Source organism: Macaca thibetana, chromosome 8, assembly GCF_024542745.1.
Source record: "Macaca thibetana thibetana isolate TM-01 chromosome 8, ASM2454274v1, whole genome shotgun sequence".
Taxonomy (NCBI): Eukaryota; Metazoa; Chordata; class Mammalia; order Primates; family Cercopithecidae; genus Macaca; species Macaca thibetana.
Genome location: NC_065585.1, coordinates 42,343,551 through 42,369,980, shown reverse-complemented (window position 1 = coordinate 42,369,980; position 26,430 = coordinate 42,343,551). Strand labels below are relative to the sequence as shown.

The 26,430-nt window shown below is 49.0% G+C and overlaps 1 protein-coding gene across 29 annotated transcripts in view; it reads left to right on the top strand.

The window, feature by feature from the left end:
* Positions 1–26,430, top strand: part of BAALC (BAALC binder of MAP3K1 and KLF4) — a 1,274,875-nt gene that overhangs the window by 820,031 nt on the left and 428,414 nt on the right. The window contains exon 1 of one of the 29 annotated variants that reach the window (XM_050800761.1): positions 16,561–16,567. The exons of 26 other annotated variants lie outside the window; for them this stretch is intronic. The gene's annotated coding sequence lies outside the window, so the exon portion shown is untranslated. Of the gene's footprint in view, positions 1–16,560; positions 16,568–17,431; positions 17,436–25,371; positions 25,376–26,430 lie in introns of those variants that run through there. 2 more of the 29 variants (XM_050800756.1, XM_050800734.1) reach the window with 2 other exon arrangements.

The window sequence follows — 26,430 nt, the reverse complement described above, 5'->3', positions numbered from 1 at the left end:
GACTATAATTCTATCTTGCACTTTAAAAAATTGAGCAATCTCTTAGGAATATTATTTTAAAGAGCTGTTGTTGTACAGATGTTGTAGGCTCACTAATACCACTTTCTAACTGTGTGATGATATGTTTCTTTAAGGCTTTTGAGAGCAGGATCTAATTTTTTTTTTTTTTGAGACAGAGTCATGCTCTGTCACCCAGGCTGGAGCGCAATGGCACGATCTCGGCTCACTGCAACCTCTGCCTCCCATGTTCAAGTGATTCTGCTGCCTCAGCTTCCCAAGTAGTTGGGATTATGGGCGCACACCACCACGCCCAGCTAATTTTTGAATTTTAGTAGAGACGGGGTTTCACCATCTTGGCCTCGCTGGTCTCAAACTCCTAAACTCAGGTGATCCACTTACGTTGGTCTCCCAAGGTGCCGGGATTACCAGCGTGAGCCACTGCACCCAGCCCTAATGCTTTTTTGTTATCAGCCATGGACTGCTGGCTTTCTTTGGCAAATTCTGAGAAGGATTACCTTTTTACCAGGGCGGAGCAGCCACAGGTGAGGGTGGAGATACTGTAACCATTCTCCATGGGGCAGGACACAGGATGTCTCAGGTGTGGCAGGATAAGCGACCACACATGCAGAGCCAAGCTTCAGAGCTGGCTTTGAAAGGAGGTGCTCACTCCCCAGCCCCAAAGGTGACTCCCCCAAAGACCAGGCATGTGAAACGCATTTCACTCTCAGCTTTCAGAATACCCACGGCATTAGAGGGGATTCATTTGGGCTAATAAGGCTTGGAAGCCATTTGGCAGATTTATGTTTCAGAGAAAGGTTCTCCAGGGCAGTGGAGCCAACAAAATTCTGAAACAGCGAGGTCAGTTTAGCTCTGTTAACTAATTCAACACAAGTCCGTTAAGTCAATGCCAGGCAATGGGCCTTGTTCTAGCTGAGTGCTCCTCAACCTCTGATTTGTACCCAAATCACCTGGAATCTGCTTACGTCGGACAGATTCCCTAAGTCTGGGTCGGGTCTGCGATGCTGCATTTCCAACAAGTCCATGAGTGCTGCTGATGCTTCCAGGGAGTCACCAGGCCCTTGCTGTCCTGCCAGCATTCGCTACCCCCTAAGTCTCCTGCAAATCCCCCCTCACTATCTGCCAACGGGAGCGGAGAGTGTGTTGATGACCACATGACATATTGAGAGCTCTCTTCCCACAGTGGAGAAGTCTTCCAGTCCATGCACGGTTGATGCCACAGCTGGCTAAATGTCCTCTTCTCCAGCAGTTAAAATTGTAGCTTTGGCTAGCTCAGTGGCTCACGCCTGTAATCCCAGCACTTTGGGAGGCTGAGGCAGGAGAACTGCTTGAGTCCAGGAGTTTCAGACTAGCCTGGCAACATGGCAAGACCCTGTCTCTACAAAGAATACAAAAATTAGCTGGGCATGGTGCACACACCTGTAGTCCCAGCTACATGGGAGGCTGAGGTGGGAGGACCACCTGAGCCCAGGAAGTAGAGGTTGCAATGAGCTGAGATCTCGCCACTGCACTCCAGCCTGGGCAACAGAACACCCTGTCTAAAAACAACAAATAAACGAAACAAAACGAACCCCAGCAGCTTCGACATCGCTCCCTCGTGTGCAGCTGTACCTGGGTGATGTGAGATGACGCAGACAGGGAGGGATCCCACCTTCCTGTTGGAGAGCTGCCTGGGAGTGTAAACAGACCTGCTCCTGAGGAGCCCCGTTCAAGGAGTAAAAGACCTAGAGTTCTCAGAGCTCCAGAATGGTACCCTCTGCCCATCTCTAGGATTATCTCCTTATACAAGTTCATTATTCCAAATTGAGAGATCAAAACACAAGCAGGTTCAAAAGAGTTTAGCTTCACACCACTGCACTATAGCCTGGGTGACAGAGCAAGACTCTGTCTAAAAAAAAAAAAAAAAAAAAAAAAAAGAGTTTAGTTAACTTGCTGTTGGACAGATTCAGAAAAGGCCACGAAGACAGGAAATCCACTGGCTGGAGAGGAAGCGCCCCTCCTCAGGCAGGCCTTTCTGTCCTCCTCCATCCACTGCTGGACCCCTGCTCCAGTCCACTGGGCATTTCTCATGTTCTCTGGTACCCGCTGCTATCTGTGCCACCTTGTTCAGCTCCCTCACCCCCTCCTAACAAGGGGTGCAGTTGCAGAGGGGCCTCTGAACAGTATCAAATGAATAATGCCTATATCTGTGGTGACTCAATTCTACAGTCCTGAGCTGCCATTTTTCTTGTTCTAGAGCTGTGCATCCAATATGGTAGCCACCAGCCACATGTGGATATTTAAATTTATAACTATAATTAAATAAATTTTAAAATTCAGCTTCTTGGTAGTACAAGCCACATTCTAAGTGCACAAGGGCCACATTTGACCAGTGGCTGCAGTATTGGGTGGTGTAGATCTACAATGTTTCCATCCTTGCAGAAAATTCTCTTGGACAGTGCAATCTAGATGTTTCTCCCCAAAACCCACTAAGGTCTTAGAATGCTTTTGGGTGTTTTAGGAAAAGGCACCTCTTCCTCAAGACACCTTACTGACCCCTACAGGAAAAACATAGAAATAAATATACAAATCTACAACCACTGATAAATGGCACCTGAGAGCTGTGCAGCACACAACCTGCACCTTCATCTGCAACAGCCCTGATGAAAGTCCTTCATTGGTCCTTTGAGTTTCACTTCTCTCTGTCTTTTCCGTTTTCAAAGGCCCCTGCTATGAACTGGATGTTTGTGTTTCTCCAAAATCCACGTGCTGGAGCCCTTCCCCCAGTGTGATGTATTTGGAAGTTGGGCCTTTGGGAGACCCATTAGGTTGAGATGAGGTCAATACAGTAGAGCCCCCATGGTGGGATTAGTGCCCTTATAAGAAGATGAGACCAGAGCTTTCTTGCCATGTGCACGCACCAAGGAGAGGCCATGTAAAGAAGGGCCTGGAAGAGGCCCTTACCAAGAACCTGACCATGCTGGCACCCTGATCTCAGACTTCCAGCCTCCAGAACTGTAAGGAATAAGTGTCTGTCTGTGGGGTTTTTGTTTTGCTTTGTTTTGTTTTGTTTTGGATGAAGTTTTGCTCTGTCATCCAGGCTGGAATGCAGTGTCACGATCCGGGTTCAAGTGATTCTCCTGCCTCAGCCTCCCAAGTAGCTGGGATTACAGGCACCCCCCTACCATGCCCGGTTAATATTTGTATTTTTAGTAGACATGTGGTTTCACCTTGTTGGCCAGGCTGGTCTCTAACTCCTGACCTCAAGTGATCCACCCGCCTCGGCCTCCGAAAGTTCTGGGATTATAGGCGTGAGCCACCGCGCCCGGCTGTCTGTGGTATTTTTGTGAGAGCAGCCTGAGCTGAGTGAGACAGCCTCTTATCTTCTTTTTTCTAGGGCGGGGGTGGATTTTGCAGTTGTTCCTTGTATTAGTTTCCTGTGGCCTTTGAAACAAATGACCACAAACTGGGTGGCTTAAAACAATAGAAGTGTATTCTTTCAGTTTTGGAGGCAGGAGTCTAAAGTCAAGGTGGCAGCAGGCCTGCATCTCTCTGAAGCCTCCCTTCCTTGCCTCTTCCAGCTCCTGGTGGTTCTAGGCCTTCCTTGGCTTGAGGCTGCATAACTCCAATCTCTGTCTCTGTCTTCAGCAGGCCTTCTCCTCCTGTATCAGCCCATCCAGACAATATATGTGCATTATCAAGTAAATGAAGACATGATTGAAGTTAAGGGTTAGAAGAAACAGAGCTCTCTCTTCCCTACCAGCGCTCCTTCCTCAAGCCTTCCCAAACCCTACCCCCCACCCACTAATTCTCTCCCCATCCCACACAGAATTGAAAGTTTCTTGTCATTTTACTGCTGTAAGGCAGTGATGAGGGGAAAACACAGTGACCCAATGTGGTGGGAGTGTCAGAGAGTATGAGAAATAGCCAAGGCCAAAAGGGGAAGATAAGGAATGCTTCACCCGCTCTGTGTGGAGAGATCTGAGGAGGACTAAAGGGCAGGGCCAACACCTGGAATCCCTTGCAGGGTGGGAGGTTCTTCATGAGAGCCAATATCCCTAAGTTTCACCAAACTCAACTAAACACACAGGTCAGATTTATGAGGCTGGTCACCGGGGAGTGTGGTTTTCAGTCTGTCGGAATTACCAAACGAGACATCCAAGGACAGGAACTGGCAACAGTTCCCAACATGCTCAGGCCACTGTGGCCTGGCCCACACCGCATGCACTCAATTCTGTGGGAGGAAGCTTGAAAGCCTGGGAGATGGAGTTCCTGGCGTGGACACAGAGAAGTACAGCTGTTTCCTTTCAGTTTTATTTTCTAGTGGAAATTTCACAGTCACAAGCCAAGTTTTAGAGGTGGGGAGAGGTAGGGAGAGGTGGGGATCTGACAATGTAGAATAACAGAGTTGACAGTGGATGTTTCCTCCTGAGCTAAACCAGGATTTTCCTGGGCAACAAAGAGCAATAGAATGGGCTCAGGTTTTAGAGTCCAAGTGGTCTGGGTGGGATATTTGACCCCACCACTTGCTAACGGTGTGCCCTGAGGATAGTTCCATAACCTCTCTGAGCTTCAGTTTTGTCTTCCGTGCAAGATGGGGCTGAAGCACCTCACAAGATTATCACAGAGGTCCTCTGCTACCGGACTGTCTTCCTTCCCTTCTCAGCTCTCTACTGAACGCTCTGGCCCACATTTCGGGTTGACGCCTCCCAGGCAGGCCCACCTGCTTTGCTCCTGCCCTCTTCCCTCCCTGTTCACCTAGAAAGGACCCAAGAGCAGCTCCCAGGAAGGCCTTCCCCATCAGAGCTGGCTGGCAAGGGGCCTGCGGGGATGCTGGGAAGACGCCACTGCACTCTCACCCAGTGACCTTTCCCCAGGGCTCCTAGGGAGCGGGCGCTCACATCTCCCCTTCCCAGGGTACCTTTGGGTGGTGCACAAATAACCAGTTATCCAGCTCATGTCCCTGAATTGGCACAACAGCCTTGCGGGCCCCAGGGACACTCAGTGACTTCAGTCCCAGAGAATGTAGGGGAATTCCACGACAGGCAGGATTGCACAGCCCAGCCTGAAGGGAAGGTCAGGGCAGGCTGGGGAGCTGACAGAGCCAGCTGAGGTGTGGGGTGGTGTACTGTACCCCTAGGTGTCAGGGTTGCCCCCACAATTCCAGGGAAGACAGCCAGCTGCACGGTCTGAGGGCCAGGCGCACTTGCGGATGTTGCCACACTGAGCCTGCCTCTCCCACACGGGGGACTGCCTCCAGAAGCCTGAACTGTTTTCAAGGCTTCCTACTGCAGCTGCTGGGCCCCCGCCTGTCTCCTCCAGGGAGGCACTGCTCAAAGAGAGGCCCAGGGGCTTTTCCCAGCGCCGGGGGGCTGCCCTGGAGCCAGGCCTCAGAGGTCTCAGCTCTGGAGTCCCTGCCAGCTGCTTCTCCAGAATTTGCTTCTCTGCTTTCTACTGGGGTGGAGGTGAAGAGTCTCTAGGGTGGCCAGTTGGAGCAAATAACAATACAGGATGGCCAGTTAAATGTGAGTTTCAAGTAAACAGTAAATAATTCTTTATGATCAGTATGTCCCATGCAATATTCGAGACATACTAAAAAGTATTTGTTGTTTATCTAGAATTCAAATTTAATAGGCCACCTGGCAATCCTGGCCCCACCTCATTTTTTAAATTCTAAGAATATCCCTCTTCTCAGCTTCTTATCTGTGGGGAGACACTTAGAAATAAGGGCAGCTGGGCGCGGTGGCTCATGCCTGCAAGCCCAACACTTCGGGAGGCCAACGTGGGAAGATCACTTTTGCCCAGGAGTTCAAGACCAGTCTGGGCAACCTGGCAAGACCCTGCCTCTACTTTAAAAATGTTTTCATTAAAATTATAAAAGAAATAAGAGTACATATAAGGCAGTAGTGTTTTCCATGTGATTACAAATAGTAATCTGGTTTTAAAACTCCGGGACACTATTGATCTTTGCAAACATTTCCTTTCTTTCTTTCTTTCTTCCTTTCTTTCTCTCTTTCTTTCTTTCCTTCCTTCCTTCTTTCTTTTCCCTCCCTTCCTTCCTTTCTTTCCTTCTTTCCCTTCCTTCCTTCCTTCTTTCTCTCTTTCTCTCTCTTTCTTTCTTTCTTTCTTTCTTTCTTTCTTTCTTTCTTTCTTTCTTTCTTTCTTTCTTTCTTTCTTTCTTTCTTTCTTTCTTTTCTTTCTCTTTTGACAGAGTCTCACTTTGTTGCCCAGGCTGGAATGCAGTGGCACAATCTCAGCTCACTGCAACCTCTACCTCCCAGGTTCAAGTGATTCTCCTGCCACAGCCTCCCAAGTAGCTGGGATTACAGTCACCCGCCACCACGCCCAGCTAATTTTTGTATTTTTAGTATAGATAGGGTTTCACCATGTTGGCCAGGATGGTCTCAAACTCCTGGCCTCAAGTGATCCACCTGCCTCAGCCTCCCAAAGTGTTGGGATTATAGGCATGAGCCACCACACCCAGCTACAAACATTTCTTAAACTAAACTTTGCATTAACTACATATTACATAGTTCCTTATTGTAATAAAATCTCCAGTGGATAATTTGTTTTCTGTACTTTTCTTTCTGTGTTTTGTTACCTATGTGTGTTCTGGAAATGTCCTGCTAGTGTAGAGGAGACTACTCTATTCTTACCTAATTCTCAATGCTGTTGAAGGAAAATATCCTTTTAGCTTTCTCTCCTGTTCTTTTGAAGAAAAGCCCAAGCACGAACCTGCACTCTGTTTCCTCTGGAAAGGGAAGCTGCTGGTGGGTCCCAGTGTTTTGGGGAGGGTGGCTCCTGGTGAGTGACAGACACCCCTGGAGTATGCAGAGTCTTAAATATCTGCTCTGGACTTTGAGTATGTGAGGCCAGAGGCCCAATTCTACAGGCTGGGCAGGAGGAGGGCGTTTTTGGATGCTTTTAGGGCTGTGAGAATGTATTCCCTTTATTTGTGCCTCCTTCTGCTTCTTTTCCCACCTTTTCTCCAAAGGAATAGAAATATCAATGCTCTAAGGTCCAGAGTCACAGGCTGAGGGTGTGGGGGATAGAGCTCCTCCAGGACCTGCACAAAGGTCCTAGCTCTCTGCCTCTGAGCATGTGGTGGGGACCTGAGTCACCTTGCAAATGCACCCCAGCTTGGAGAGTCTGCCCTGGCAGCTGCCCGACCCCTCCCAGGCCCAGCTGCTCCTCTAGGTCACTCAGGAAGAAGCCTTGGGAACATCCTGGCCTGCCTGTGGCAGCACCCTGGCAGGGTACCAGCGTGGGGCCCTCCCTGCCCTTGCGGGGAGCCAGCATTGGAACCACCCGGCTGAGTCTGGAAATCCTCAGTCTTCTGACGTAGTTCCTCCTCAGCCACAAATGCAGGCAGAGCCTCCCTGGGCGGGCCTGCAGCTCACCAGCTGCCAGTCTCTCCCCCAACCTCCCACGCCTCTTCCCACACCTGCCTCCCAGTATTCTCCAGCACTTTGTCAGGATGCCTTAAGGAGGCGAAGCTGCAGCAGGCCAGCAGCATAGCCACCTGACTCAGGGAGTGTGACACAGCGCACGTGCTATCCAGAGCAGCTCCACTGAACTCCCATGTTGACAGCAGGGCCTGCCTTCCCCGAACATGGGCTGGCAAGGTTCCTCCATCTCTCACCTTCTTCTAAATCTACTAGGAAGCCCTGTGGTAAAGCTCTCAGTCTCAGGCTGAGATTGCTGGGTTCAAACCCTACCTCTCCCACTTACTAGGTGAAGTGACCTAACCTCTCTGGGCCTCAGTGTTCTCATCTGTGAAAGGGGGATAATAACCAACCTGTATCACAGGCTATTGTTGGGGATTAAATGAGGCAATACATTGAAAGAGCTTAGAAAAATGTCTGGCACATAGTAAGTGCTTATTAGATGTTAGCTGTCATCTAGATTTGCCAGGTGTCCTCTGTGGTCATCAACAATCCACCAGGCTGAGGCAGGCGGATCACTTGAGGCCAGGAGCTTGAGGACAACACTCAGTACAAGGCTACAAGGCACTAAATTGCAGACATAAGAAATACAAGCTGTCACCCTCAGCTGCTGCTTTTAGGTACCCTTGGAGAAAACCTGAAAGCACCTGCACAGTAGATTTCTCTTCTTTTCTCTCTTTTTTCTGTCTCTCCTTCTTTCTTTCTTTTTTTTTTTCTTTTTCTTTTTTTTTTTTTTTTTTTGAGATGGAGGCTTTCTCTGTCACCCAGGCTGGAGTACAGTGGCACAATCTCGGCTCATGGCTTACTGCAACCTCCACCTCCTGGGTTCAAGGGATCCTCCTGCCTCAGCCTCCCGAGTAGCTGGGACTACAGGTGCACACCACCACCCCCCAATAATTTTTGTATTTTTGGTAGAGACGGGGTTTCAACATATTGGCCAGGCTGGTCTCAAACTCCTGACCTCGTGATCTGCCCACCTCGGCCTCCCAAAGTGCTAGGATTACAGGCGTGAGTCACGGTGCCCAGCCTCTCTCTCTCTCTCTCTCTCTCCCCCCCCTCCCTCCCTCCCTTCCTCCCTCCCTCCCTCTCTCTTTCTTTCCTTCTCTTCTTTCTCTCTTTCTTTCCTTTCTTTTCTTTTTCTTTCTATTTCTCTTTCTTTCTTTCCTCTCTCTGTCTCTCTCTCTCTCTCTCTTTGACAGGCTCTCACTCTGTTGCTCAGGCTGGAGTGCAGTGGTGTGATCTTGGCTCATTGCAGCCTCAATCTCCTAGGCTCAAATGATCCTCCCACCTCAGCCTCCCAAGTAATTGGGAAGAGAGGTGTGTACTACCATACCCAGGTAAAGCACAGTGGATTTCTGTTGTGCTTCGTGGCCACATTTGGATGAATCTTTTGAATGTTCCTCCTGCACTTGGAGAAAATCTCACATTAAATGTCCCTGCCTCCCCAGGGTAGAAGCCAGAAACTCGAATTGCCAGCATCCCTTGTGATAGGGAATGGGCCATGGCCAGGCTCCACGTCAGGGGGACTTGGGTGAGGGCCTGTGGAAGCAGGAGACCTCAGGTGCCTCAAGGGCGGGTGCTCCCCTCTGTGCTTTCCTACACTTTTCTATAGAAGTCATTGCAGATTGAATTGTGTCCATCCCCAAAAAAGATGTGTTAGAGTCCTAACCCTCAGGAACTCAGAACGTGACCTTTTTAGGCAATAGGGTCTTTGTCAATGATCAAGTTAAGATGAGGTCATTAAGGTAGACCCTGATCCAATGAGTCCTTATAAAAAGGGGAAATTGAACACAGAGGCAAACCTGCACACAGGGAGAACCCCGTGTAAAGATGAAGTCAGCATCAGCATGATACTTCTACAACCCACAAACGCCAAAGATGGCGGCAAACCACCAGAAGAGAGAGGCAGGGAGCAGGTCCTCTATTAAAGCCCTCAAGAGGAACCAGCCCTGCTGACACCTTGTCCTTGAACTTCCAGTCTCCAGAACTGTGAGAGGATACATTGCTGTTGTTCAAGCCACCCAGATTGTGGTATTTGGTTACAGCCACCTTAGCAAACTATATGGAGGGGAAGCTCCTGTGTGTTGTGTCAAATGGAAGCTCCTGAGAGCAGGAAATTGTGTCTGTTTTATTTATGGGTGCATGGATGGTGCTCAAGAAATGTGTGTTCGACAAATGAATATCTTCTTCATAGTTCCCAATGCAGAACATACAGGATAGGAAAAGGCCAGTCTTTGAAAATCCCACACTTCTTATCCATTACCCTCAGACCTCAGCTATGGTCCAGGGAGGGACTGTGCCTGCCAGTGCCCCCACAGACATCCACAGAGACCTCTGATGCAGCAGGGCCTCGGGAGCTGGGTGGGCAGCGCTGGTGGGTGGATGTCCAGCCTTGTGGCTTTCAGGCCTGTACCAAGAGCTGAAGAGAGCGTAGAGATCCTACTCCAACTCTTCGATTTAAAAACACAAAGCCCACAAGGCCCAGTGAGTATTTAGGTATCCCCCTGATCCACTTCTTTCCACAGGGCACAGTCACCCAAATCAGCCTCAGGCTTGGCTGAAAGACACATCAGCATGACCATTTCAAATCTCTTCCATGCCATTTTTAAGTCTCTCTCTATATATATATACACATATATATATGCACATATATACATATATGCATATCTATTTTATGTTTGGCAGGGTCACACTGAGAAGGTGCTTCGTGGCAGGGAGCACTTCCGAGTTCTGAAGAGAAGGAATCCTGTTGCCTGTGGTCACACAGTGGCTCTCGTGATATGCTTCCCAGCCAGAAGAAGGGTCTGCACAATGTACTTGGCTAATCTAAGTGTGGTTAGGATGGGAATCTTCTCTCCCTTGGACTCTGAGTGTGCAAGCGTGTGTATGCATGTGTGTGTGCGGGAGGGAGAATGTGGTAGAGGAGACCTAGGAAGACCTCTCCCAGAAGAAGAGGTGAGGCCTCCTGCCCAGGCCTCTCTCCATCTGCCTGCGCAGACCAGATCAGAATGAGGACTGAAGCCCCCCACATGGGACCCTGGGAGTCCAAGGGCACCGCCCAGAGGGCTTCAGCCTCCAGGCCACACCCAGGCTGGTCTGGGAATGACCCTCCTTTGTATTAAGAAACATGAGCCTCCTGGATTCCGCTTGGGGCCGGCGTGTCCCTTACAGAGAGCCCTTTGTGCCTGGGAGAGGGTTGGCCCCTATTCTGGCAGCCATCCAGACACTGCCTGCCTCCAGCCACCCCGCCTGAGGCTCCCCACCATTCCTCCTCTCCAGCTGCACCTCCCTTCCTCCCAGGGTGCAGTCACCCGCCAAGGGCAGGGCACCCAGGGGAGCCTGAGCTGTGCCAGAAGCATGACCCTGAGAGCCCTGGGCCAGAGGCTGGGATGACGCCAAGGACTGCTGTCATGGAGAGGAGAGAGCTCTGGGGACAGCCCACACGTGGGGACAGCCCAAAAGAGTTGGGGCTGCTTGGCGGGCCCACTTCAGGGCATCAGGGATGAGAAAAATCCATCAGGGCCAGGCCAGAGCTCCATGACTGCTGCACTGAAGCAGCAAAACCCCCGACTCCACGCTCATCTTGCCAGGGCAGAGGGTGGGCTACGGCAGGATCTGGCTTGTTGCTGGGAGACTCCATTACCGAAGGTCCGCGATTATCATTGCAACTGTTCATGTTCCTTTAAAAAATTAAATTTAAAAAAAAAAAAAAAAAAAAAAACCATGAGAAATCTCATGCTTGTCAGAGTCTTCCTCCCCCGCTGTCGGCTCCCATTATGAATCCGTGGCATCTTCTGCTGAGAGTTAATTACATGTTGTGTGAAAGATACCAGGCTTCCTTTAAAATTTTTTTCTCCTGGATGGGTTTTGACCCCGTCAGCTGCCTCCCTCTGCTTCCTCCCAGTGCAGCAGGAAAGAAGGGCATGCCTGGGGGAGGCACAGGCCTGATGTCCGGACCCTCTGCTCCTCAGAGCCTGCGTCCCTCCTGCTGATTGCTCGAGGCCTCCCTGAACCCAGGCGGTTGTCACCCAGCGCCCAGAGAGCCCGCTCCTGCCAGAGCGTGGGGATCATGACAAAGCACAAACGGAGGTGCTATTTAAGGCGCCAAGCACTTAGCCCTCCACAGGCTGCTTCCTCTCACCCTCCTCCCTCACAAAAAGGGGGGTCAGGTGGAGCGAGGGGTGCAAAAGTCTTCCTGAAGCCATCCCTGTGAAGGCTCAAAAGGGAATGTGACCCCTCCAGGAGGCGAAAGGCAGAGCCTCCCAGTTGCTGGTTCTTTTTTTCTGCTTGCTCCCATACATAGACAGAAATTCTTATTCTCGAGATGGCTCATCTTTTCTTCTAAGAGGCTATGACCCACTCCGGAAGCAACAAGTGTGGACTAATACCTTGAGTTATTGCCTCTTTGCAGTGTTGAATTTCACCTATTTAAGAGATAGCCAGTGGCACAGCTGTTGGGACCTCTCAGAGCATGTTACAACACCCCTTGCTCTGCAAGTCACAGCGTCTCTGAGCTGGAAGGGCCTTCTCGGCCAACCCCTGCCCTGAGCTCAGGCACATCTTAAAGTGAAGAATTTGTAGTCAGGCACGGTGGCTCACGCCTACTAATCCCAGCACTTTGGGAGGCCAAGGCAGATGGATCACCTGAGGTCAGGAGTTCAAGACCACCCTGGCCAACACGGTGAAACCCCATCTCTACTAAAAATACAAAAAATTAGCCAGGTGTGGTGGTGGGTACCTGTAATTCCAGCTGCTTGGGAGGCTGAGGCAGGAGAATTGCTTGAACCCAGGAGGCGGAGCTTGCAGTGAGCCGAGATCTTGCCCTTGTACTCTAGCCTGCACAACAAAAGTGAAACTCCGTCTTAAAAAAAAAAAAAAGTGGAGAATTTTCAGCTGTCCCCAGATATTAGTCTCCTATACCAATCAATAAAGGAAAACTCAAGGTTGTGAGTTAACAGTAATCATGTCTATAATGACAACTCTCAACTAACTGCATACAGAATACTTACTTTTTAATGGGGACAAAGTATTTTTCTTCATTCTAAACTTGATAGTGTAGAGTCTGGGGATGTCGACTCATTTTAATTGTTGGGACAAATTAAGAAGAGCACTCTGTTGCCACTAGATTCCAAAATAAAATACAATTACGATTTTTTTTTTTTTTTTTTGAGACGGAGTCTCGCTCTGTCGCCCAGGCTGGAGTGCAGTGGCCGGATCTCAGCTCACTGCAAGCTCCGCCTCCCGGGTTCACGCCATTCTCCTGCCTCAGCCTCCTGAGTAGCTGGGACTACAGGCGCCCGCCACCTCGCCCGGCTAGTTTTTTGTAGTTTTAGTAGAGACGGGGTTTCACTGTGTTCACCAGGATGGTCTCGATCTCCTGACCTCGTGATCCACCCGTCTCGGCCTCCCAAAGTGCTGGGATTACAGGCTTGAGCCACCGCGCCCGGCCTAATTACGAATTTTATATTATTTTGAATAACTTGCTTTGCAGCTTCCCATCATAGGTACAACCAAGAATTGACTTTATTAAAAAAAAAAAAACTGCTCTGTTTATTTGGTTTTATTTTTCAAAGCGGTGTTAGGTCAGTCACAGTGGCTCATGCCTGTAATCCCAGCACTTCGGGAGGCCAAGGTGGGTGGATCACTTGAGGTTAGGAGTTCAAGTCCTGGCCAATATGTAAAAACGAGGTCTCTACTAAAAATACAAAAATTAGCCAGTTGTGGTGGTGTGTGAACCTCCGCCTCCCAGGGGGGTTGCAGCGAGCCAAGATCACACCATTGCACTCCAGCTTGGGTGATGGAGCAATACTCTGTCAAAAAAAAAAAAAGGCCGGGCGCGGTGGCTCACACCTGTAATCCCAGCACTTTGGGAGGCCGAGGCGGGCGGATCACGAGGTCAGGAGATCGAGACCATCCTGGCTAATACCGTGAAACCCCGTCTCTACCAAAAATACAAAAAATTAGCCGGGCGTGGTGGTGCGCACCTGTAGTCCCAGCTACTTGGAGGCTGAGGCAGGAGAATGGCGTGAACCCGAAAGGCAGAGCTTGCAGTGAGCTGAGATCGTGCCACTGCACTCCAGCCTGGGCGACAAAGCGAGACTCCGTCTCAGAAAAAAAAAAAAAAAAAAAAAAAAAAGCACAGTGTTGGGTACTGAAAGGGCTGAGGGGGCACATTCGGCTAGTGTGACAAACCACTGGGTTACTGAGAAGTGGGTTGTCCACAGCCTCTAAATCCCAGGGGTTTCAAATGCAGTGTGTAAAACCTGTTAAACTGAAAAATCCTATGCCCTGTGCCCAGAGATTCTGATTTAGTAGGTCTAGGGTGGGACCTTGCATTCTGCATTTTTTAGCAAGCATCATGGCTAATTCTGATGCAAGTTGCCATCCTTCCACATGGAGAGACTCCACAGGGGTGATGGCTGTAGCTTATAGGCATGGGAATCAGCTGGATCCCAGCAACTGCTGCTCTCTTCCCAGCCAGAACTTTCCTGGAATGTACATTTCAGGAAATTACTTGTATATGTCTTTTTAAAAAATTGTTTTTTCCCTTTGGTTATAAAGCTAATGTAAGGCTGGGTGCGGTGGCTCATGCCTGTAATCCCAGCACTTTGGGAGGCCAAGGTGAGTGCATCACGTGAGGTTGGGAGTTCGAGACTAGCCTGACCAACATGGAGAAACCCTGTCTCTACTAAAAATACAAAAATACCTGGGTGTCGTGGCACATGCCTGTAATCCCAGCTACTCAGGAGGCTGAGGCAGGAGAATCACTTGAACCCAGGAGGCAGAGGTTGCGGTGAGCTGAGATCATGCCACTGCACTACAGCCTGGGCAACAAGAGCGAAACTTTGTCTCAAAAAAAAAAAAAAGAGAAAAAAAAAACAAAAAACGCCAAGTGGGCCGGGCGCGGTGGCTCAAGCCTGTAATCCCAGCACTTTGGGAGGCCGAGACGGACGGATCACGAGATCAGGAGATCGAGACCATCCTGGCTAACACGGTGAAACCCCATCTCTACTAAAAAATACAAAAAACTAGCCGGGCGAAGTGGCGGGCGCCTGTGGTCCCAGCTATTCGGGAGGCTGAGGCAGGAGAATGGCGTAAACCCGGGAGGCAGAGCTTGCAGTGAGCTGAGATCCGGCCACTGCACTCCAGCCTGGGCGACAGAGCCAGACTCAGTCTCAAAAAAAAAAAAAAAAAAAAAAACGCCAAGTGAAATTAAAGACACAGCCACATGGAGAGAAAGCCATGTGCAGAAGTTGCCGTGATGCAGCTGGAAGCCAAGGGACGCCAAGAGTTGCCAGGTCCCTCCAGGAACAGGTGAGGAAAGCAGTAGGAGCCCTGCTGCCACCTGGACTTCAGACTTCTAGACTCCAGAACTGTGAGAAAATGAACTGCTGTATTTTGTCTGGTGCTTTGTTGTGCAATCCTAGGAAACTGGCATGGTGTCAGTTGAGCCCGAAGACCTAAGGTACAAAGGACAGTTCTTGCTCTCTCTCAGAAGGGCATCCAGTCTAGCCTGCTAATCTGTCTTCCCTGGGAACATTTATTGCTTCTGGTCACAGGAGCAAGAGCCCAGTAAGGGCCCGTCAGGGGCCTGTCATCCATTAGGGCAGGGTCTGGTTTAGTGCTTTCTTCAGGGCCACATCTCACGTGGTAAGAGGAACACACAAAAAATCAACTTAGCATTTTTCTTCAAACTCTTGGATTTTGGCCAGCCACAGTGGTCTGTAATCCCAGCATTTTGGGAGGCTGAGGCAGGCAGATCACTTGAGGCCAGGAGTCCAAGACCAACCCGGCCACCATGTTGAAACCCCGTCTCTACTAAAAATACAAAAATTAGCTGAGGGTGGTGGCACATGCCTGTCATCCCAGCTACATAGAAGGCTGGGGCATGAGAATCACTTGAACCCAGGCGGCAGAAGTTGCAGCTGCAGTGAGACAAGATCGTGCCACTGCACTCCAGCCTGGGTGACAGAGCGAGACCCTGTCTCCAAAAAAAAAAAAAAAAGAGAGAGAAAAAGCTCTTGAATTTAACAAAATGGAATAAGTGTTTATTAGGCTCTTTCAACACCTCCTGGATTAAAGCCTCATTCAGCACCTCACACTTTGTCACTGATCAGGCCTCAGAGGGATTCACCATCAGGGCCTCTCAGGCCCTAAGCTCCTGACCGTCAGGCTGGGAGGCTGAGCTACTGTTACATTCCTGACTACTCTGAGATCGGTCTTTTCCCTCGTGGCTTCTGAAAAGTTGCCCTCTCAGGTTGATCGTCTTGATCTTGGACAGAACCAGGACCTCAAGAACCCCATGTGCATGTTATACACTTGAGGAAGTTGTTACCTCAAGAGTTACAAAGTCTAAAACATTTTCAGCCATCCTTTACCAAGTGTCCACTGGGTGCCACTTACTTCCTCATGTCCTCACAAGAGCCCTACAAGGTAGGCTGTGATATAATAAGAAACATATATTTGGTCTCTGCTCCCAATTCCTGGCCCAGAGCTCCTAAAACCCTTGTAATTTTCTGAACAATAGAGGTTCTAAGTGCATCTTTTGTACTAATATTTTATCTTTGGCACAGGTTTCTGACACAGAGCTCCCAATTCCTTGGCATTTCCCGGGTGACAGGAGCATCTTTTGTTCTAAGGAAGTGACTCTCGGTGGACTCCTGGATGGGGGCTGGTCACCAGAAAGACCAAGCCATGGTTAGAATCCTGGATCTTTCAGCCCCACCCCTCATTCCCTGAAGACGGGAGAAGGGCTGGAAATAGAGTTAATAATTGATCATGTCTATGTGATGAAGCTTCCATCAAAGCCCCTGAACTATGGGTGTGTGGAGAGCTTGTGCACTGCTGAGTACTTGGAGGGTGGTGCCCCTCAGAGGACAAGGATGCTGTGTCCCTTCTCCCATTCCTTGCCCTCTGCATCGCTCCCGTCTGGTGGTTCCTCTGTATCATTTGTAATATTGTTATAATAAACTGGTAAATGTACTTAAAGTGCTTTCCTGAATTCTGTGAGCCACTCTAGCAAATAATCAAACCTGAAAAAGGGGTGATGAGAACCTCCGATTCATAGCAAATAGGTCAGAAGATCCAGAAGCCCAGATCTGTGCCTGGCATCTGAACAGGGGGGCTGCGCCTGAAACCCATGGGATCTGACTCTTAACTCCAGGTAAATGGTATCAGAATTGAATTAAACTCTATACATTCAGCTGGTGTTGGAGAATTAGTTGTTGGGGGAAAACTTCAACCGCCGACATTTGATCACAGAAGTATCCTGTTGGGTGTAAACAGAGAGAAAAGAAGTCTATTTTTTCCTTTACATAAGTACAATAATCTTTAAAAATATTTAAAAATATTTTACAATTTTTAAAACTGAGGACCAGAAATGCCAGCAGGCAGCCCAAGGTAGCAGAGCTCGTACATGGCAGAGCCAGAAGCAGAGTCAAGTTTTTTTAACACCGAGTGTCTGGCTGTTTGTTCTGTTAGGTAGTCAAGAATGGCTTAGAGGATCAGTGGAAGGCAGCTTGTCAGTAGAGTGATAAATGCTAACAAGGGATGTCAGATGTTTTGAGAATTTATGCCAAACCTTTTCAGGCAGATGTTCCCAGTTCCACTCAGTTTCATCTCCACCTTTTCTGGCATCTGGAGTAATAAGGAATTTTGCCATCACATGGCCCCTGAAAATAAGCTAAACCCTGCTAACTCACCTCCTGATTTTTGTATCTCAATTTCAATAAATCTATGGCCAAAATGTTGCAAGGAAAGTGAGCCCTCTAAATATATTTTAAAAATCTTTTTTTTTTTTTTTTTTTTTTTTTTTTGAGATGGAGTCTCACTCTGTCACCCAGGCTGGAGTGCAGTCACGCGACCTCGGTTCACTGGAAACTCTGCCTCCCGAGTTCAAGTGATTCTCTTGCCTCAGCCTCCTGAGTAGCTGGGATTATAGGCACGTGCCACCACAACTGGCTAGTTTTTTGTATTTTTAGTAGAGATGGGGGGTTTCACCATGTTGGTCAGGCTGCTCTCGAACTCCTGACCTCATGATCCACCTGCCTCAGCCTCCCAAAGTGCTGGGATTACAGGTGTGAGCCACCATGCCCAGCCAAAGAACCTTATACTTAATGTTGTCTTCATGTTTTATGTTGCTATAACAGAATATCTCAGACTGGGTAATTTATAAAGAATAGAGATTTATTTCTGGAGGCTGGGAAGTCCAAGTTTGAGGTTCCCACATCTGTTGAGGGCCTTTTTGTGGTGTCTACTATGGCTGAAGCTCTAAAAGCAAGAGAGTAAGGTAAGGAGGCGGAAGTGGTGTGGGGAGAGGGAGAAGGGGAGAAGGGAAGGGGGCTGGACTCATCCTTTCATCGGGAACCTGCTTCCACAGTAGCAAACCCACTCCCTCAATAACAGCATTAATCTATTCATGGGATCTCTACCTAATCATCTCTTAAAGTTTCCACCTTTCAACACTGTTGGATTGGAGATTAAATTAAATTTCATTTTTCTTTTTTCTGTTTCTTTTTCTTTTTCTCTGAGACAGAGTCTGACTCTGTTGCCCAGGCTGGAGTGCAGTGTCACAATCTTGGCTCACTGCAACCTCCACCTCCTGGGTTCAAGCGATTCTCCTGCCTCAGCCTCCCGAGTAGCTGGGACTACAGGCACGCACCACCACACCCAGCTAATTTTTGTATCTTTAGTAGAGATGGGGTTTCACCATATTAGTCAGGCTGGTCTTGAACTCCTGACCTCGTGATTTGCCCACCTCGGCCTCCCAAAGTGCTGGGATTACAGGCATGAGCCACCGCATCCGGCCAATTAAATTTCTAACACATGAACTTTGGGGGACACATCCAAACCACAGCAAATTGCTCTTTGGAAAAAGTTTTGTGAAGAGAAGCAGCCTCTAATTTATTTTTAAATATGACATGCTAACTTTAGTGAGGTTCACCTGTGTTCCTGAGTGTGGGTTTATGCACAACAGGCTAGCTTTAGTGAGGTACACTTATATCCCCTTGACCCTCAGTCCTGGTTCCAACTGCTAGGTTAGGAGCTAAGGCTCTTCCTGCTGAACAGTTGCTGTGGGTTAAGCAGAATGATGTTCCCAGGCCAAAAAGCCTGGGCTGAATTCTCAGGCAAAGAGAAGAGAGGCAGAAATCCTCAACAAAATACTAGCAAACTGAAGTCAACGACACATCAAAAAGATCATTCATTATGACCAAGTGGAATTTATCTCAGGGATGCAAGGATGGTTCAACATACGCAAATGAATCACTGTGATGCATCATATCAACAGAATGAAGGACAAAAACCATATGACCATTTCAATTGATACTGAAAAAGTATTTGGTAAAATTCAGTGTCCTTTCATGATTAAAAAAAAAAAAAGAATCCTCAAAAAACTGGGCATAGAAGGAACATACCTCAACACAATAAAAGCCATATATGACAGACCCACAGCTAGTATCATACTGAACGAGGGAAATCTGAAAGGCTTTCTTCTGAGGTCTGGAACACAACAAGAATGCCCACTTTCTCCACTGTGATTCAACATAGTACTGGAAGTCCTAGCTAGAGCAACCAGACAAGAGAAAGAAATAAAGGACATCAAATTGGAAAGGAAGAAGTCAAATTATCCTTGTTTGCAGATGAAATGATGTTATATTTGGAAAAACCCAAAGAATCCAGCAAAAAAATATTTGAACTGATAAATTCAGTAAAGTTTTAGGATACAAAATTCAACATACAAAGATCAGTAACATTTGTATATACCAACAGTGAACAATATGAAAAAGAAATCAAGAAAGTGATCCCACTTAAAATAGCTGCAAATAAAATAATATTTTAAACTTAACCAAAGAAATGAAAGATCTCTACAAAGAAAGCTATAAAACATTGATGCAAGAAATTGGAGAGGACAGGCTGGGCGCAGTGGCTCACGTCTGTAATCCCAGCACTTTGGAGGCTGAGGTGGGTGGATCACCTGAGGTCAGGAGTTCGAGATTAGCGTGGGCAACATGGTGAAAGCCTGTCTCTACTAAAAATACAAAACTAGCCAGGTGTCGTGGTACATGCCTGTAATCCCAGCTAATCTGGAGGCTGAGGCAGGAGAATTGCTTGAACCTGGAAGGCGGAGGATGTGGTGAGCCGAGATTGCACCATTGTACTCCAGTCTGAGCAACAAGAGTCAATCTGCATCTCACCAAAACAACAACAACAACAACAACAACAACAAAAAGAAATTGGAGTGGACACCAAAAAATGGAAAGATATTCCATGTTCATGGATTGGAAGAATCAATATTGTTAAAATATCCATACTATCCAAAGCAATCTATAGATCCAATGCAATCCCTATCAAAATACCAATGATGGCCGGGTGCAGTGACTCACAACTGTAATCCCAGCACTTTGGGAGGCCAAGGCAGGTGGATCACTTGAGCCAAGGAATTCGAGACCAGCCTGGGCAACATGGCACAACTCCATCTCTACAAGAAATATCAAAATTAGTCAGGCATGTAGCACACACCTATAGTGCCAGTATTTGGGAGGCTGAGATGGGAGGATCACTTAAGCCTGGGAGATGGAGGTTGCATTGAGCCAAGGTCATGCCGCTGCACTCCAGCTTGAGTGACACAGCAAGACCTCTGTCTCAAAACAAAACAAAACCACAAGAAAAAAATCAGTGACATTCTTCGCAGAAATAGAAAAAATAATCCTAAAATTTATATGGAACCACAAACGACCCAGAAGAGCTAAAGTCATCACAAGCAAAAAGAATAAAACTGGAGGAATCACATTACTTGACTTCAAATTATACTACAGAGCTATAGTAACCAAAATAGGCACAGAACTGGCATAAAAATAAACACATAGACCAATGGAACAGAATGGAGAATCCAGAAACAAATCCATACACCTACGGTGAACTCATTTTTTATAAAAGTGCCAAGAACATACATTGGGGAAAGGACAGTCTCTTCAATAAATGGTGCTGGGAAAACAATATCCACATGCAGAAGAATGAAACTGACCCCTACCTCACCATATATAAAAATCAAATCAAAATGGAATAAATACTTAAATCTAAGACTTAAATAAAGGAAAACAGTGGGGCAACTCTCCAGGACATTGGTCTGGGCAAAGATTTCCTGAGCAAATACCCCAAAAGCACAGGCAAACAAAGGGAAAATGGATAAATGAGATCACATCAAGTTAAAAAGCTTCTGCATAGCAAACACAATAATCAACAAAGTGAAGATACAACCCATCGAATGGAAGAAAATATCTGCAAACTACCCATCTGACAAGAAATTAATAATCAAAATATATAAGTAGCTCAAACAACTCAAAGGGAAAAAAATCTAATAATCCAATTTTTAAAATGCAGAAAATATCGGAATAAAAGTTTCTGAAGAGAGGACATACAAATGGCAAAGAGATATATAAAAAGGTGCTCAACATCATTGACCATCAGAGAAATGCAAATCAAAACTACAATGAGTTGTCATCTCAATCCAGTTAAAATGGTTTTTTTCAAAAGATGGGCAATAATTAATGCTGGCGAAGATGTGGAGAAAAGGGAGCCCTCATACACTTTTGGTAGGAATGAAAACTAATATAGCCACTATGGAGAACAGCATGGAAGTTCCTCAAAAAACTAAAAATAGAACTACCATATGATCCAGCAATTCCACTACTGGGTATATCGAAAGAGATATCTGCACTCTTATGTTTAAAATTCACAACAGCCAAGATGTGGAAGCAACCTAAATGTCCACCAATAGATGTATGGATAAAGAAAATGTGGTACATATGGGCCAGGCATGGTGGCTCACACCTGTAATCCCAGCACTTTGGGAGGCCAAGGTGGGTGGATCTCAAGGTCAGGAGTTCAAGATGAGCCTGGCCAAGATGGTGAAACCCCATCTCTACAAAAAATACAAAAATTAGCGGGGCATGGTGGCAGGCACCTCTAATCCCAGCTACTTGGGAGGCTGAGGCAGGAAAATCGCTTGAACCGGGTGGGCGGAGGTTGCAGTGAGCAGAGATCACCCCACTGCACTCCAGCCTAGGCAACATAGTGAGACTCTGTCTCAAAAAAAAAAAAAAAAAAAAGAAGAAGAAAAGAAAAGAAAAGGTGGTATATATATACAATGGAGTACTATTTAGCCATGAAAAAGATTTTGCAATGACATGGATGGAACTGGAGAACATTATGTTAAGTAAAACAAGCCAGGCACAGAAAGATAAATTTCACATGTTCTCACTAATTTTTGGGAGCTAAAAATTAAAACAAATTACCTGCAAGGTGGCTCACTCCTGTAATCCTAGCACTTTGGGAGGCCGAGGCAGACAGATCACCTGAGGTCAGGAGATCAAGACCAGTCAGGCCAGCATGGTGAACCCTGTCTCTACTAATAATACAAAAATTACCTAGGTGTGGTGGCACATGCCTGTAATCCCAGCTACTCAGGAGGCTGAGGCAGGAGAATCGCTTGAACCCAGGGGCAGAGGTTGCAGGGAGCCAAGATTGTGTCACTGCACTCCAGCCTGGGCAACAGAGCAAGACTCTGTCTCCAGAAAAAAAAAAAAAAGATTAAAACAATTGAACTCATGAAGACAGACAGTAGAAGAGTAGAAGGATGGTTACTAGAAGGGTAGGTGGGCCAGGGAAAAGGGAGTGAGGATGGTTAATGGATACAAAAACGTAGTTACACAGAAAGAATAAAATCTAGTATTTGATAGTATTTGATAGCCCAACAGGATGACTACAGTCAGTAATAATTTATCATACATATACAAATAACTAAAAGAAGGCCGGATGTGGTGGCTCACACCTGTAATCCCAGCACTTTGGGAGGCCGTGGCAGGCCGATCACTTGAGGTTAGGAGTTTGAGATCAGCCTGGCCAACATGCAGAAACCCTATCTCTACTAAAAATATGAAAAATGGGAGACCGAGGCTGGCAGATCACAGTCAAGAGATCAGGAACATCCTGGCCAACATGGTGAAACCTGTCTCTACTAAAAAAAAAAAAAAAAAATTTAGCTGGGCATGGTGGTGCACACCTGTAGCCCCAGCTAGTCAGGAGGCTGAGGCAGGAAAATTACTTGAACCCAGAAGACAGAGGCTGCAGTGAGACAAGATCATGCCACTGCACTCCAGCCTCGGCGACAGAGTGAGACTCTGTCTCAAACAAAACAAAACAAACAAACAAACAAAAACTAGTAAAAGAGTAAGATTGGAATATTTGTAACACAGAACGGATAAATGCTTGAGGTGATGAATACTTCACTTACCCTGATATGATTATTATGCATTGTATATTTATATCAAAATAGCTCATGTACCCCATAAATATACCCACCTGCTATGTACCCATAAATTTAAAAAAATCTAGAAAATGATAAAATCTAAAATCTAAGCTAATTTTTTTTTTTTTTTTTTTTTTGAGACGGAGTCTCGCTCTGTCGCCCAGGCTGGAGTGCAGTGGCGCAATCTCGGCTCACTGCAAGCTCCGCCTCCCGGGTTCACGCCATTCTCCTGCCTCAGCCTCCCGAGTAGCTGGGACTACAGGCGCCCGCCCCTGCGCCCGGCTAATTTTTTCTATTTTTAGTAGAGACGGGGTTTCACCATGGTCTCGATCTCCTGACCTTGTGATCCGCCCACCTCGGCCTCCCAAAGTGCTGGGATTACAGGCGTGAGCCACCACGCCCAGCCAAATCTAAGCTAATTTATATCTGAATTAAGAAAAATTATCTTTCCTTAAAAAGAAAAAATGCAGATAGGGTCAAAACCCAAGATGAGGCTTTCTTGGAAGCAGAGACAGCACACAGGAGGCCCCATTAGACACAAAGGAAGCCTATGAGGCCAAACGTGGGGGCAGAAGAGAGCAGAGTCCACAGCTCATTTGCTTCCCTGGGAGTTCCACTAAGGAGGGGCAAGGATGAAGTGCTTGCCTCCCAGTGGGCCACTGGGTGGAGAGGAAAGCTGAATACAGCAAAGCCTCTCAAAGCAGGCAAAGCATAGTAAAGGCTGTAGTGGAAGTGCCTAGGGTCAAGTGAACTCAGAGAGAAAAGCTTCATGAAGGTGGCAGTCGAGCTGGGCCCAAGCCAAAAGCATAAGTAATCAGAATTAGAAACAGTGGAGGAATCAACTCCTACAGTTTGGGTTCTCAGCCTGAAGGAAAATGTGGAAGTTGGAGGTTGTGGAGTTTGTGGCTTAAGCCACAGCCCCCTCCCACACCTTGACCTTAGCTCCCAGGATACCCGCCCCCCACTGGGCCAGGCCACGGACTTCCCGAAGGGCAACCACATAAAGCACAGGACCTTCCACCACTCACACTTTCCAAACCTATCCCTGGCCACTACTTCTTCCCTCTGATGTCACAGGACTCCGCATCTTGTCCTACCTCAGCAAAATTAGACCTCTTGGTTTCCTAAGAGCTGTCATTTTTAACTCTTTTCTGCAGGCGCCTGGAGCACAGGGCTTCCCAGAAGTCTGATTCAATGCTATTTTGAGCTGGGTTAGATTGGCAGAAATGAACCACCCACCTTTGGAAAAGTCACACTTGGGAAAAGGCTGCCCCGGCAGAGGTGGACTGGGAGCTCTTTCTCAGCATGAGTTTGAATGGGGGTCATATGGAGAAGGAGACGCTCACATGGTTCCTGCAAAGCTGTGTTGACAAACAGCTGGGGACAGATCCAGACCGGTTCTGTTCACCCAGCTGTTACGCCGCTTCTGCCTGCAAGATGAGACAGACACCTCCCCTCCCCAGGCTGGCATCATTTATTGAGCCATGGCTTTAGAAAGGACAAGTTTAAATCCCGGAAAGAGGCTGAGCATGAATTCCAGCTGGAGGCCCATCAATGACAGCCCTGTCTTGCTATCCTGGGGGGCATGGCATGGGTGGGCGGGGTGTGATGGGGTGGAGGGAAGGAAATCCAAGCACCTGTGGATGCTTGCTGCCTTACTCTGTCCTCCTGGCTCTACCTCACCCTTCCTTCCTCCCTGACGTGATCAGGGAAATCTGCGGGGTTAAAGAAGCTTCCAGAAGCCACTTAGTCCCCTGCAGGTAGATGCTTTTTTAAGGGTCTCTTGCTCACTTTGAGCATTCTAGAACCACAGATGCAGCCTCTCAGAGTGGTTACTGAGCACCAACTCAGGGGCAGACCATAGCGCCCAGCCTTGTTACAGCGAGGAAGGTGACTCCCAGTGGACTGGGGCTCTTAAATTCCTTTACTCTCGGACATACATCCTTCCAACCCCATCCCACGATGGTGACAGGGTCTGTGATCAAGGGAGGGGGTCAGGTTAGGTCAGTGCAGTTCTTCAAGTCGGACCCCAAGCAGGTAGCACCAGCCCCCAAGAGTAGGGCGCAGCCAGAGTTGCTCCCATCAAAGGGAACTGGGTGGGGTCCTGTTATCCAAACACAAATGTCTTCTGGGACCCTGGGACCCAGGGTGTCCAAAGGTGGTTCTTTTCCTCCCTCAGAAACTTGGCCCAGGGCCTTTCCCAGCAAGTGCCTCCCCCTTCTCCCGCCCTCGGGTTCCTTTCCCAGGCCACCCTGGGGCGGGCCCAGCCACCCACTCAGTGAGGGCTTCAGCACGTGGCTGGGGGGGGGGGGGGGGCGGGGCGGGTTTCCTCTCCGCCCCGGCAGCTCTGCAGAGGGTGGTTTTCGCCCTCTCTTCTTCCCCATCCCCCGTGACTTCTTGTAAAAGGCTCCGGCGCCCCCACCCACCTCCGCCCTCCCGCGGCTGCCAGACCTGTGCCTGCCCCCGCCTCCCCCGGAGGCCGCGCTCTTTCCCCGCCCCTGGCAGCGGGCTCCGCTTCGGAAACTGTTGACTCAGAGGGTGGCCGGGCGGCCAGCGTCTGATGTCAGCCTGGAGCTGGGCCAGTGCGGGCGGGCGGCGCTGGGAGCGAGGGAGGAAGGGTGCGGGGCGCGGGGCGGGGCAAGGCCGGGCCGGGCCGGGTGGGCGCCCGCGGCGGGCGTGGGGGCTGCGCTCGGCGCTCCCGGCTGCGCGCTCGGCCTCGGCGGCGGCGGGCGCCCGTGACTCAGGGTGCGTCACCAGAGCAGATGCCTGGGGCGGTTGGAGGCTCCCGGGCTCCCGCTGACTCATTAGAAAGCCCTGCCGCGCGGCCCGGGGGGCGGGGGGACGTGGGGGACCGCGGGGAGCGGCCGGGTAGGCGGCGGCCGAGGTCGTTTGAGGCGCGCAGAGCCGGAAAACCCCACGGAGACGGCTGCGCGGGGGCGGGGCGATCGGCACCGACCAGGTCACCTGCAGCGCGGGCTGACGGCTGGCGACTGAAGGAGGGACCAAGTCTCCCACCCGCAGCAGCCGGTGGCCGCTTCCGAAGCCTGCCCCCTTCCACTGCCAAGCAGCGACCCGCGGGCTCCCAGCCAGCGAGCCCGAAGCGCCCCCGCCCCGTGTCGCTCGCGCTGCGTTATCGGGAGAAGGCGGTTCGTGGGTACCAGCGCGGGCCTCGGTGACACCCGAGGTCGCTGGGGTCTTCCTCCTCCCCTTAAGACTCTGGGTCTGTCAGTGGGAAGAGCTTTCATTTCCCAACGCACTCTATGCCGACCCTCTCCGGGGGAGGCTCCACTGGCACTGTAGACACCACGTGATGGGTAAAAAGGCCTGGTCCCAGCGCTTCCCTGTCACTGACTGCTAACCACAAGGCCCCGTGGCACTCAGGAAATGCGGAAGGGGGGCTGGAGAACTATCAGGAAGGGGTGTGGGCAGAGAGGAGGCTTCCACACTGTCTTGGAACAGGGACACAGTCCATGGCATTCAAGAGAGGTGGGAGGCTCCTCTGCACGGTGCCTTCCGCCCCCGGGACAGGTGGAGGAAGAGATTTGACCGTTCCTCACCCTCCCTGCATTTATACTCTGGGCACACCTTGGGCAGTGCGGCAGGAGGGCGCTGTGGAGTACAGGTACATGCAGAAGCCGTGGCCAGGGCTTCCTGGTGGAGCTGGCAGTAGGGCAGGGACCT